The sequence below is a fragment of the Mustelus asterias genome, unplaced genomic scaffold (assembly GCF_964213995.1).
Source record: "Mustelus asterias unplaced genomic scaffold, sMusAst1.hap1.1 HAP1_SCAFFOLD_35, whole genome shotgun sequence".
NCBI classification, from domain to species: Eukaryota; Metazoa; Chordata; class Chondrichthyes; order Carcharhiniformes; family Triakidae; genus Mustelus; species Mustelus asterias.
In genome coordinates this window covers 736383-750951 of record NW_027590117.1, presented here as the reverse complement: position 1 = coordinate 750951, position 14569 = coordinate 736383, and the positions used below count along the sequence as shown (strand labels likewise).

The 14569-nt window shown below is 44.3% G+C and overlaps 2 protein-coding genes across 2 annotated transcripts in view; one reads left to right on the top strand and one right to left on the bottom strand.

The window, feature by feature from the left end:
- Positions 1–14569, top strand: part of LOC144482316 (uncharacterized) — a 233002-nt gene that overhangs the window by 141479 nt on the left and 76954 nt on the right. The window lies entirely within an intron of this gene.
- LOC144482317 (uncharacterized) overlaps positions 1–14569 on the bottom strand; it is a 474174-nt gene that overhangs the window by 438582 nt on the left and 21023 nt on the right. The window lies entirely within an intron of this gene.

The window sequence follows — 14569 nt, the reverse complement described above, 5'->3', positions numbered from 1 at the left end:
TCTGCATCTGAAATGTGAACTATCTCTATTTTCAGAGGTACGTTACAGATCTGGTAATATCTCTTTTTTCACTCATACCACCAGATCTGGAATGTATTTCCAGCATTCTGCTGTACCCACGAAGGGCGGTATCAGGCTCTGTGGCTTAGTTGGTTAAAGCACCGATTTACTAAACTAGAAGATTCTGGATTCAGATCCTCGGATTCCTTTGCGTAAGTCGCAATATCCATTACTTGCTTGTCAATGTTGTCTTTCCCTTCACAGTGGATAATCTACAACGATAAAAAAATACATAGTTCGAGAGTCTCCACAAATATCTTGACTATTTATTGACGCGATCCAGGTACTTTCATCATCTTGCAGTAAAAAAACATTTAATTTGCAATAAATCCAATTCTCCAAGTTCTACAAACATAGCGTTCCATTGTTTTCTCAGGGAATTTCGAACAGAGTCAAATCGCCTTAGAATCACACCATCCCGACAGTGGTGAAGGAGACCATTCTGCCCATCGAGTCTGTACCGACTCTCCGACAGAGAATCGCACACAGGACCTATTCCCGCAGCGCCACGCATCCACTCCGCTAATCTACCTATACAAACACCTTGGAACCAAGGGGCAATCTAGCATGGCCAAATCCACCCAACCTGCTCATCTTTGGACTGTGGGAGGAAACCGGAGCACTTGGTTTCCTGAGGTAACTTGCCTGGATGAATGCAGTTTGAACAGCACTGCAAAAACTTGGCACCATCCAGGACAAAGCATCCCACTTCATTCGCTTCCCATGCATAAAGCTTCACTCCCTCCACTACCGACAAAAAATGGTAGCAGTTTGCGCCATCTTGCAAGATGCACTGCAGCAACAAAGCAAGGCTCCTTTGCCAGCACCTTCCAAACCCACGACCACGACAGCCTGGAAGGACAAGCGCAGCAGACACACCAGAATAACACCACCAGGTTGCAGGGCACTGATATTTATTTATTGATTGTAGTTATTTATAAGTTGTTGTTGTTGCACATGTGTGTTGTTTAATCTTCGTGATCTTCAAAAGAAGCGAAATATCCAATTGAAAAAAATGCGACTATTTCTAACCCAACCAGCGAACGTCGTGTCAAACTTTAAGAAAGCCCCCGGGGTTTGCGATTTATTTTTGAGTCAGTGGTTTCCCTGGGAGCCAATAAACAGAAGGAGCATGGAGAGATGCCAGAGCAGGAAATGTCGGTGCCGAAGCTGAATCACATCAACGGAGCAGCAACCTGCTTTCTACTTATCGGATCCAAAGTCCGATTCTGGTGGGACTGAAACGCACAACCTTTGAATAGCTGACTTGCCATTATTTAGATGTCTAACGCGCAACCCATCGCGCCACAGAGCCACATGCTGGAAGTTGGCTCTACTTGTTCATATATGGATTTTTGACAATGTGGAAACTATTCGAAAGTTCAACAATCTCATCGTTAAAAAGTCAAGGAATGTTAAGAGGGACTTTATTGATTGCAAGTCATGTTGCTACATCTTATGTCTGTTAAAACAGCTGTGCGAATACAGACCATTTTGTCCTTTATACATGAAATCTGTCCCTCTTTCTCTTCTTCATTCTCGTGTACAGCTTGGAGTCTAATCTCACAGGCTTGATAGTCGGGGGCACGTTCTACTCTCTCTGTCACAGCGCTGATCAGAATCTGTTCCCTGTTCCAGTTAAACACCTGCACAGAACACAACGCAAAGCTGGAAGCTGGAAACCAGAATCAAAAACCGAAAATGCTGGATATGCTCAGCCGGTGATGGACTAATGGAGATTCCTGTAAAAGAGACCTTGGGGTACAGGTTCATAGCTCCTTGAAAGTGGAGTCACAGGTGGACAGAGTGGTGAAGAAGGCATTCGGCATGCTTGGTTTCATTGGTCAGAACATTGGATTCAGGAGTTGGGACGTCTTGTTGAAGTTGTACAAGACATAGGTAGGGCCACACTTGGAATACTGTGTACAGTTCTGGTCACCCTATTTTAGAAAAGAGATTATTAAACTAGAAAGAGTGCAACAAAGATTTACTAGGATGCTATCAGGACTTGATGGTTTGAGTTATAAGGAGAGGCAGGATAGACTGGCACTTTTGTCTCTGGACTGTCAAAGGCTGAGGGGTGATCTTATAGAGGTCTATAAAATAATGAGGGGCATAGATCAGCTAGATAGTCAATATATTTTCCCAAAGGTAGGGGAACCTAAAACTCGAGGGCATCGCTGTAAGGTGAGAGGGGGGAGATACAAAAGGGTCCAGAGGGGCAATTGTTTTCACACAGAGGGTGGTGAGTGTCTGGAACAAGCTGCCAGAGGCAGTAGTAGAGGCGGGTACAAATTTGTCTTTTAAAAGGCATTTAGAGAGTTACATGGGTAAGATGGGTATAGCGGGATATGGGCCAAATGCGGGCAATTGGGACTAGCTTTGGCGTTTTGAAAAAAGGGCGGCATGGACAAGTTGTCCAAGGGCCTGTTTTCATGCTGTAAACCTCTATGACTATATGACAAGCCTCTGAAGCACAGCACAGTTGCACAGTTTAAAGTTTCCTTTCATCCACAATGGATATTCCATTCTAGTATTTTGAAGAATTCAAATTGAAAATGTTCATTGTTGTTCTGGTCGCCACAGCCTGAAAACAACTCCAGGCATTGATCTCTCCCTTGGATTTTAAATTTGTAAATCCATTCTCTATCTTTTAAAGCTACTATTGAAACTGTATCCATCACCCGCTCATTTCCTTGTGAATGAGCAGGAGAATTGAAGATATATTTGGATAATTTTCCTTTGACTACATTTGTACAGAAGCATCAAGGTCAAGGAGGGAACCACACACAGCACTTCATGAAATTCACCCACCAAAAGGTGACAGTGTTTAATCAAGGGATCGTTCTATTTATTCATTTATTATTAATGGAGAATATAAAGGTTGGAACAGTCTGCAATCTGGGCATTGTAACTGAGCAAAGTGAAGCACAATGCGGACTGCGCAGGATAAGCCTAGCATGGGCAATGGACAGAGTGCAGATGCGATGTTAGCTGGCTTGTGAGACGGAGCAGGGAGATGTTGCAAGGTGAAGGTACATAGGAAAATGGGAGTGTTAAATGTTGAATGATGAATGTGCAAGTAGAATGTGCAATGTAGACTGCAGGCTGGATATTCAATGGTTTCTGTGATGGGTGAATAGACTGTGGAATCTTGGCATGGTAAAGGTGCAATGGGAATTAGGACGGGTAAAGGTGTATCCTTTATTTTATATCACCTCTCCTCGATCTTCGGACCAAACCGCATCACTTCACACTTCCTTACATTAATTACATTGCATCTGTCTCGTGTCTGCCCTTTCCACCAACCTGTCTATATCTTCTTGAAGATTATCAATATCTTCCTCACTGAAGATCATAATATTTTTAAATTTTGCACCACTGACAAATTTTGAGATCGAAACCTAAGCACCCAGATACAGGTCAGTAATATATATCAAGAAAAGCAAATTTCTCTCTGTATAATATCCCCAATCAGAAATAGGTAAAACTTCCTGTAAAATATGCTTTAATAGGTTTGTACTAATAATTAAACTGTTGCTTAATGAAATTCTTAATAAGCTGATGATTCAAATGCCATTTGGTTTCAAATAAAATGCCAACCGGCACTAATACATTCAATTAAAAAGCATAGCCTTGCTCATTTATCAGGATGTAAATGACGAATATCGAGGAAAGCAGCGTACTGGTAGATTTCAAAATGATATGGTCAACAGATTGAGTATTTCTAAATTCCTCCGTGCCAGGTTCAATATAATGTGAACAATTCTTGTCTGTTGTGTCCCTCTCTGATGTCTTAACTTCAGTCTACCAGAGTGTGCTGCCATCCACTGGCCGCAATACAGAACTGTAGGAGAGCGGAAAAATGCATCTTAACTGTCGCTGTTGCAGAGACAGATCAAACAGGAATTGTTGATTGGATATCGGCATTAAATTCCACAGATAAATCAATATTAATGTACTTTTCCATGTAGTCAGTATAACTTCGAATTTGCTATTACCTGGAGCAGTTGAGTCGACTAGCACAGATGTACGAAAGGAAAATCTCGGTAATGAGACGATGGAGAATGAATTTCAGAGATAAGCAGATGAAGTTACGTTGAAGATTTTGAGTAGAGGATCGTGTGGAATCATGTACTAATTAGAACAAAAGACCCTGTTTCAATTATGTACTTTCCAGGTAGAATGTGTACAGATTTTCAAAGTCTCTCAGATAGATTTATAATGAATACCATACACATATGACGCACCAGAGACAGAGCGATACAGAATGAGTCCAACACTCATACATCTCGAATCTTAGAATGGATACAACAAAGAGAGGGAGACCATTCGACCCTTTGTCTGCATGCTGGTCTGTACAAGAACAACTCAGCTCATATGGAACCAAAAGAGATGGGGGAGATATATGGAACCAAAAGAGATGGGGGAGATACTAAATGGTTTTTCTGCATCCGTATTTACCGAGGAAACGGGCATGGAGTCTACGGAAATAGGGCAAACTGGTAGGGAGGCCATGGAACCTTTACAGATTAAAGGGGAGGAGGTGCTCGCTGTCTTGAGGCAAATCAGACTGGATAAATCCCCAGGACCGGACAGGGTATTCCCACGGACCTTGAGGGAAGCTAGTGTTGAACTTGCAGGGGCACTGGCAGACATATTTAAAATGTGAGTATTCACGGGGGAGGTGCCGGATGATTGGACGGTGGCTCATGTTGTTCCGTTGTTTAAAAAATGTTCCAAAAGAAATCCGGGAAATTATCGGCCAGTAAGTTTGACGTCGGTGGTGGGCAAGTTATTGGAAGGTGCGATAAGAGATAGGATCTACAAATATTTGGATAGGCAGGGACTTATTAGGGAGAGTCAACATGGCTTTGTGCGTGGTAGGTCATGTTTGACCAATCTATTAGAGTTTTTCGAGGGGGTTACCAGGAAAGTGGATGAAGGGAAGGCGGTGGATGTTGTCTACCTGGATTTCAGCAAGGCCTTTGACAAGGTCCCTCATGGGAGGTTAGTTAGGAAGGTTCAGTCGCTAGGTATACATGGGGAGGTAGTAAATTGGCTAAGACACTGGCTCAATGGAAGAAGCTTAACAACACCAGGTTAAAGTCCAACAGGTTTATTTGGTAGCAAAAGCCACACAAGATTTCGGAGCTCTAAGCCCCTTCTTCAGGTGAGTGGGAATTCTGTTCACAAACAGAGCTTATAAAGACACAGACTCAAATGACCTCATAAGAACAGGATATGGCACTCGACTCATTGATCAACAGTTCCAACGCGCCACAGCGAAAAGCCGCACCGACCTCCTCAGAAGACAAACACGGGACACAGTGGACAGAGTACCCTTCGTTGTCCAGTACTTCCCTGGAGCGGAGAAGCTACGGCATCTCCTCCAGAGCCTTCAACATGTCATTGATGAAGACGAACATCTCGCCAAGGCCATCCCCACACCCCCACTTCTTGCCTTCAAACAACCGCACAACCTCAAACAGACCATTGTCCACAGCAAACTACCCAGCCTTCAGGAGAACAGTGACCATGACACCACACAACCCTGCCACAACAACCTCTGCAAGACGTGCCGGATCATCGACACAGATGCCATCATCTCACGTGAGAACACCATCCACCAGGTACACGGTACATACTCTTGCAATTCGGCCAACGTTGTCTACCTGATACGCTGCAAGAAAGGATGTCCCGAGGCATGGTACATTGGGGAAACTATGCAGACGCTGCGACAACAGAGGAATGAACACCACTCGACAATCACCAGGCAAGACTGTTCTCTTCCTGTTGGGGAGCACTTCAGCGGTCATGGGCATTCGGCCTCTGATATTCGGGTAAGCGTTCTCCAAGGCGGCCTTCGCGACACACGACAGCGCAGAGTCGCTGAGCAGAAAATGATAGCCAAGTTCCGCACACACGAGGACGGCCTCAACCGGGATATTGGGTTCATGTCACACTATTTGTAACTCCCACAGTTGCGTGGACCTGCAGAGTTTCACTGGCTGTCTTGTCTGGAGACAATACACATCTTTTAAGCCTGTCTTGATGCTCTCTCCATTCACATTGTTTTGTTTCTTAAAGACTTGATTAGTTGTAAGTATTCGCATTCCAACCATTATTCATGTAAATTGAGTCTGTGTCTTTATAAGCTCTGTTTGTGAACAGAATTCCCACTCACCTGAAGAAGGGGCTTAGAGCTCCGAAAGCTTGTGTGGCTTTTGCTACCAAATAAACCTGTTGGATTTTAACCTGGTGTTGTTAAACTTCTTACTGTGTTTACCCCAGTCCAACGCCGGCATCTCCACATCATCAATGGAAGAATCCAGAGAGTGGTTGTGGAGGATTGCTTCTCTGAGTGGAGGCCTGTGACTAGTGGTGTGCCGCAGGGATCGGTGTTGGGCCCATTGTTGTTTGTCATCTATATCAATGATCTGGATGATAATGTGGTCAATTGGATCAGCAAGTTTGCTGATGATACAAAGATTGGAGGTGTCGTGGACAGTGAGGAAGGTTTTCAAAGCTTGCAGAGGGATTTGGACCAACTAGAAAAATGGGCTGAAAAATGGCAAATGGAATTTAACGCAGACAAGTGTGAGATATTGCACTTTGGAAGGACAAACCAAAGAAGAACGTACAGGGTAAATGGTAGGACTCTGAAGAGTGCAGTTGAACAGAGGGATCTGGGAATACAGGGACAGAATTCCCTAAAAGTGACGTCACAGGTGGATCGGGTCGTAAAGAGTGCCTTTGGTACATTGGCCTTTATAAATCGGAGTATCGAGTATAAAAGTTGGAGTGTTGTGGTAAGGTCATATAAGGCATTGGTGAGGCCGAATTTGGAGTATTGTGTACAGTTTTGGTCACCTAGTTACAGGAAGGATGTAAATAAGATTGAAAGAGTGCAGAGAAGGTTCACAAGGATGTTGCCGGGACTTGAGAAGCTGAGTTACAGAGAGAGATTGAATAGGTTGGGACTTTATTCCCTGGAGCGTAGAAGATTGAGGGGAGATTTGATAGAGGTGTATAAGAGTTTGATGGGTATAGATAGAGTGAATGCAAGCAGGCTTTTTCCGCTGAGGCTCGGGGAGAAAAAAACCAGAGGGCATGGGTTAAGGGTAAAAGGAGAAAAGTTTAAAGGGAATATTAGGGGGGGCTTCTTCACGCAGAGAAGTGGGAGTGTGGAATGAGCTGCCGGATAAAGTGGTAAATGCTTTTTACATTTAACATTTTACTTTTAACATTTAAGAAAAACGTGGACGGGTTCATGGATGAGAGGGGTGTGGAGGGATATGGTCCAAGTGCAGGTCAGTGGGACGAGGCATAAAATAGTTCGGCACAGACAAGAAGGGCCAAAAGGCCTGTTTCTGAGCTGCAATTTTCTATGGTTCTCTCCATTTCCCGTCCTTGTCTCATAACCCTGGAAATCCTTTCACTTCAGGTGCTGATCCCATTCCCCCTTGACAGCCCTGATTTTATGCTGCCTCTGCCACCCTCTCAGGCAGTGCATCCCAGGTCCTAAACACTCTGCACTTTAAAAGCCATCTTTCTCTCCTCTGGCAATGGGAGCAATATTTCTTCATCTACTCTTCTTAGACTGCAACCACAAACCCAGCACCTCTACCATCTCGAAGGACAGCGGCAGTAAATACAGGGGAACTGCACTGCAAGCTCCCCCTCAAGCCACTCACCATCGTGACTTGGAAATACATCGCGGCTCCTTCGCTGTCAGAGTGGCAAAATCCTGAAAGACTGTATAGCTGACAGCACTGTGGCTGTACCGACACCTCATGGACTGCAGCAGTTCAAGAAAGCAGCAAACCATCATCTTCTCACGGTCAGTTGGGGATTGGCAATGAATGCTGGCCTCTTCAGTGATGCCCAACTCTCGAAATGAAGAAAACAAATAAACACTCGCAACTACAACTGGAGACAGATAGATACAGAACAAATCTCAGTCACGTGCATGTTTGGAAATAATATGAATCCCCCAATCACATTCACTAACAGAGGGTAAAATGCAGTCAAAATTGGGCGATCGTTATCCAGTTGCAGTTTAACCAGAGTTTTATACAAGAATAGAGAACATCTTAACACAACGTGCAACATTTCAACCTAATATGGAACATCATGAGACCAGTTAATTATTTTTCTGCCGAACAGGAAACATCTTCACGGAGAATATTTTCACACAACAGGGAACACGTTTACAGAGCAGGGCATATATTAACAGAACATTAAAAAAATACACAAGATGGAGCATATTTATACAACCGGAAAGATATTGACAGAATCAGGGGAGCATTTTACACAACAGCAGAAAACAACTCTCAACAACAGAGAGCACAGTAACACAACAGGAAATATATTTACAAATATGTACTTGCAATAGAATATTCCTTTAAAAATAGTCATCGATTTTCCAATTCCGTGTTTTCCCGGTTTCCCATCACCTTTGCCTGTCGTTACGTGTCCAGACAATCTCTCTTCCTGCGATTGTGTGTTTTACTCTGTTTTATTCTCGTTTTGAAGCAGTGGGTGAGCCTTCTGACACTGGAATTAGTATTAAATGAGACCGGAGCGAAAATCTGCCTGACTACATTAGTAGGCAGCAGAAAGATTTCGCCGTAGCAGAGTGGCGCAGCGGAAGTGTGCTGGGCCCATAACCCAGAGGTCGATGGATCGAAACCATCCTCTGCTATTCCTATTATCACTAACAATGGAACAACTTGTGACTTTTACGTGGAGTCTGCAGACAGGTATTTACATCGGCTTCTCTTTTCTCCAAAAAACCTCGATCTGCAGCGAATCACTTTTTTTGCAAGAAAGCATATGAACGGGGAACATCTTAACACAATATGCAACAATTTACTGACAGAAACATCTTCACGGAGAATCTTCTCACACAACATGGAACACATTTGCAGAGCAGGGACCATATTAACAGAATAGAAAAACATTGACACAGCCGGAAACACAACAGGGGAGCATCTTACACAACAGCAGAAATCATCTCTCAACAACAATTGAGACAGTTACATGGGTAAGATGGGTCTGGAGGGTATGGGGCAAACACGGGCAATTGGGAATAGCTCGGTGGTAAAAAACTGGGCGGCATGGACAAGTTGGGCCGATGTGGCTGTTTCCATGTTGTAAACCTCTATATCATAGAGCACAGCAGGAAAAACAGTGAAACACTTTGCACAACAACAGTGAACATCTTTGAACAGCAGAGAGCACAGTTACACAGCGGGAAATATATTTATTAACATATTTACAAGAGAAAACTCCTTTCAAACATCACTGATCAATTCCGTGACTGTCGTTACACGTGGACAAACAGCCTCTTTTGCTGCTTTTGTGCACGTCTTTCTCTGACCCTTTATTCTTGGTGTTATGCAGTGGAATTTTGTGGCCAGACTGAGCCTCCTGACACTGGTGATGGTGTTAAACAACAGTGTGGAAGTGAATATCTGACTGGTTACATTGATAGGCAGCGGGGGTGGGGGGTAGGGTGAGGGGGAAGAGGAGAGGGGGGAGGGAGGGGGGACGGGGAGGGGGAGGGTCAGATGGGAGGGGGGAGGGAGGGGAGAGGGGAGGGGGAGAGGGGAGAGGGGAGGGGGAGAGGGAGGGGGCGGGTCAGATGGGAGGGGGAGGGGGGAGCGGGAGGGGAGGGGAGGAGAGGGAACGGGGGAGGGCGTGGGGGAGGAGGGAGGAGGAGGGGGAGGTGGGGAACGGGGGAGGATGGGGGAGGGGAGAGGGGGAGGAGGGAGGAGCGGGCAGGTGTCGTGGGGGAGGGGGAGAGGGAGGGGGTGGAGACGGGGGAGCGGAGGCGGGGGGTGGAGGTGAAGATGGCAGAGTGGTGCAGCTGAAACGTGCTGGGCCCATAGCTCAGAGGCCGATGGATCAAAACCATCTTCTGTTACTTCCTCTTAACAATAATAACAAAACCACTTGACTGCAATGCTGCAGCATTTAATTGGAATATGCAGGCAGGTATCTGCATTGGCTCCTCTTTTCTGTTATAAGCCGCAACCCAGTTTGATATGCACACAAGGTGCAGATACTGTGAATATGCACCAGGATATATTAGACAGAGGTAATGTTGCACAGGGCACAATTTCAGAATTTGTGGACAATGTGAAACTTGGAAGCATTGTGAACTGTGAGGAGCCTGGTGTAAAACTTCAAAAAGGACAGAGGCAAGTTGACGGAATGAGTGGACAAGTTACAGATGAAATTCAAAGCTGAGAATTGTGAAGTGATTCATTTTGGTAGGAAGATTATAGAGAGACAATGAAAAGTAAACGGAAAACAGTTCCAAAGTATCTAATCAATTTCATTAGTGACGTTTCTCAGTCCTACAACTCTAAATGAGGTGCAATAGTACAACTCTAAAATAACACCAAATTACTGCGGATGCTGTCATCTGAAACCAAAAGAGAAAGTGTTGGAAAATCTCTGCCGGTCTGGCAGCATCTGTAAGGAGTGAAATGAGCTAATGTTTCGAGTCCAGATGACCCTTTGACGAAGGGTTATCTGGATTGGTTTACTGCCAATTGGTAACTTCCTTAAAGTCAATAATAATCCATTCAAAATATCCGCATATGTGTTTTACAATCATAATTACTCGTTTGAATCAATTACTGCATCTTATATTGCTTCTTGTTAGCTCATAAACGTCATTTAACTGACTGCTGCTAGTTTTATCAATGCCTTAATGTCGACTGGTTCAAAAATCTTACCACCCCATCAGGGGTTCCACTTACAGGTATTAAATGTCATGAGACGTCTGGAAAGAATGGATAGGGACAAACTGTTCCCATTCGTGGAATGATGAAGAATGAGAGAGAACAGACTGAACATCATGAGCAAAGGAAGGAATAGGAAGACGAGGAAAACATTTTTCACACAGTGAATGTTTAAAATGTGGAATGCACTGCTGGAAAGCGTGGTGGGGACAGATTCAATTGAAATGTTCTAAAGGAATTAGATTGTTATCCGCAGCATGACAGGGAGAACGCGAGATGTTCATTGTCTGTCACAACTCCTCACATAATTTCTCATTTATCATTCATCACTGAATCGAGTGAGAACTGTTCTCTTGTCGTTTCTAATGAAGGAGAAGTGCAACAATGATTAAATGACAAGACAGTTGGTGGCCTAAGTCAGTGGAGAGTTAAACAATAACAACCTTGTGTCTAAAAGGAGGTCAAGATGGCACAGAGATGGAATTTGAAATAAAAACAGAAAATGCTGGAAACCTCATGCAGGTCTGCCAGCATCTATCGGGGGATAAACAGAATTAATGTTTTCGGTGTCTGTGACTCTTCTTCAGAGTTGAGGAGAGTTTGAAATGTGACGGATTTAAAATGTTGAGGAGAATTTGGAGTACAATCCGGATTATTCATTAATGCAATTACAAAGGCAAATGACATGTTTGGTTTTATTGCAAGTGAATTGGAGTCGATGAAGAAAAGTGTCTTGCTACAATTGTTCAGGAGTTTATGGAGACCACATCTGCCATGCTGTGTACAGTTATGGTATCTACATTTGAGAAAAGATAAGCTTGCATTGGAGGCGGTACAGAGAAGGTTCCCTAGATTGCCCCGCGGAATGAGGAGGATGGTCCATGTTGAGAGGCCTAGTGAATTAGGCTGAGAGACCCCAGAGCTCAGAACAATGTGTAGGTGCTGAGTTAATGCTTCCATTGCTGTCCTCTGGGCAGACGAGTGGCAGATAAAGTAAAAGTAACGAAAAGTAAAGTTAAAGAAAAGTTTATTAGTCACAAGTAACGCTTACATTAACACTGCAATGAAGTTACTGTGAAATTCCCCAATTTGCCACAGTCGGGCACCTGTGTTGGTCTATCACCTAACTAGATGAAGTTCAATGCAGAGAAGTGTGAGTTGATTCATTTTGAGAGCGAGGAGAAATAAAGGGAGAAACTCTTAAGGAAATGCAGGATAAAAGGGATCTTGGTTTCTCAGTACAAAAGTTATTAAAGGTGGCTGGGCATGTTGAGAGAGCAGGTAATAAAGCAAATAACACCCGACATTTTATCGGAGGATTGAATACATGAGTAAGAAGATCATGTTGAGATTTCAAATACACTAGATAGGCCTCACCTGGAGCACTGAGTCCAGTGCTGGGCACCACACTTGAAGAAGTTTGGAGAGAGTGCAAAGGATATTCACATGAATGATTCTATTGACAAAGATTTGTAGCAATGAAGATCGATTCAGAAGTTGGGTATTTTTCCTGACAGAAAGAAGTCGGTGAGGACGTGTAGAGGGACAGGTAGCATTGAGGAAGCCAGTGTGCTGTAGAATGATTTGGATAGGCTGGGAGAGTGGGCAGAGAAATGGCAGATGGAACACAATGTGGAAAAGTTATGCACTTTGGAAGGAGGAATGGAGGCATAGATTACTTTTCAAATTGTGAAATGCTGAGGAACTCAGAAGCACAAAGGGACTTGGGAGTCCTTGTTCAAGATTCTCTTAAGGTAAACGTGCAGGTTCAGTCGGCAGTTAGGAAGGGAAATGCAATGTCGAGAGGGCTGGAATGCAAGAGCACGGATGTACTTCTGAGGCTGGCAAAGGCTCTGGTCAGACCCCGTTTGGAGTAATGTGAGCAGTTTGGGCCCCGTATCTAAGGAAGGATGTGCTGGCCTTGGAAAAGGTCCAGAGGAGATTCACAAGAATAATCCATGGAATGAAGAGCTTGTTGTATGAAGAACGGTTGAGGACTCTGGGTCTGTACTTGTTAGACTTTACAAGGATGTGGAGGCATCTTATTAAAACTTACAGGATACTGCAAGGCCTGGAAAGAGTGGACACAGAAAGGATGCTTCCACTTTTACGGAAAACTAGAACCAGAGCACAACCTCAGACTAAAGGAACGATCCTTTAAAACAGAGGTGAGGAGGAATTTCTGCAGCCAGAGATTGGCGAATCTGTGGAAATCTTTGCCGCAAAAGACTGTGGAGGCCAAGTCATTGAGTGTTTCAAAGGCCGAGATAGATAGATTCTTGATTAATAAGGGGATCAGGGGTTAAGGGGAAAAGATAGGAGAATGGGAATGAGAAAAATGGTGGAGCAGATTCGGTGGGCTGAGTGGCCTAATTCTGCTCCTATCTCTTATGGTCTTATGGAAGAGAAAGAAGTGTGGCTTTCACACTGCTGCTGCAGAATGACAGGAACCCGGGTTCAATTCAGGCCTTAGGTGACTGTACGTATTTTGCACATTTTCTCTGTGTCCATGTGGCTTTCCTCCGGGTGCTCTGGTTTCCCCCCACACTCCATTGATAGGGTGAGTGGATTTACCATGCTAAATTTCCCCTTATGTCTCCCAGTATGTTTAGATTAGGAGGATTAACAGGGTAAATATGTGAGGTTGTGTGGATAGGCCAGAGAATCAGTGCAGACTCAAGGGGCCGAATGGTCACCTTTTGCAATGTAGGGATTCAATGATCAAGTTTTTCATGTTCCAGTCCAGGGTTCATCAAGAACCAGGGGAAAATTTCAAAGTAAGTGTCAAAATTGCAATGATTCAGTGCCGAATGTACATATCTTTGGAAACCAAAGGAACATTTAACATGGGCAATCCACCTAACAAGCACATTTTTGAACCACGGAAGTAAACCAGAGCACCCCGGGGAAACCCACGGGGGAGAATGTGCAAAATCTGCACAGTCAGCAAAGGCCAGGAACCAAACCCGGGTCTCTGGGGCTATAAGGTGCGAGAGTGGGATTAGACAGCGTGCAGTTTCAATAAGGCAGTGGAGAATTGATGGGCCAAAATGGGCTGTTACTGCATTGTAAAGATTCTGTGGTTTGGGAATCTAAAACATGATCCTATTGAATGGAGCAGCAGGCTTGAGGGGCCATGTCGTCCACTTCTGATCCGATTTATTGTGCTGCTGTGTCCAGAAAGCTGCAAATTGAGTTCTCATCATTAAATCAGAATTTACTCCAAATACCGTTGATGCATCAACCCTGTGCCCAGTGACAGACACTGACTCGTGGTTAAGCAATGTCTCAAATTTAATATTCTTATCCGTGTTTCCAAAACCCTCCATGTCCTCAGCTCTTCCTCCCTTTCATCACCTCCAGCCTAATAGTCCTATGCGATATCTGAGCTCCTCTGATTCCGCCCTCGTGAGCATCCCTGATTTGATTCACTCCACCACTGATGATCGTGCTTTCTGCTGTCTGGGTCTCAGCTCTGGAATTCCCTCTCTGCGTCCAGCTTGCTTTCCTCCCTGTTATTTTTTGTCGCCTGTTCCCTTCATTTATTTCCTCCTTCCTATCCCGTGGGTCTCACAGTTTGCACCCTCTGACTTTCCGCAGCCCTTTGGCCGCTTGAACTGCCGGCAACGAATTATAATTGTACGACTATAATTCTCTGACCGGTTCCACTTTAAGGATTATTTCCGCCTCCAGCTCTTTGATTTCTCATTGGTTTCAGCTCCGGATCGAATTGAATGACGCAATGACGCTGG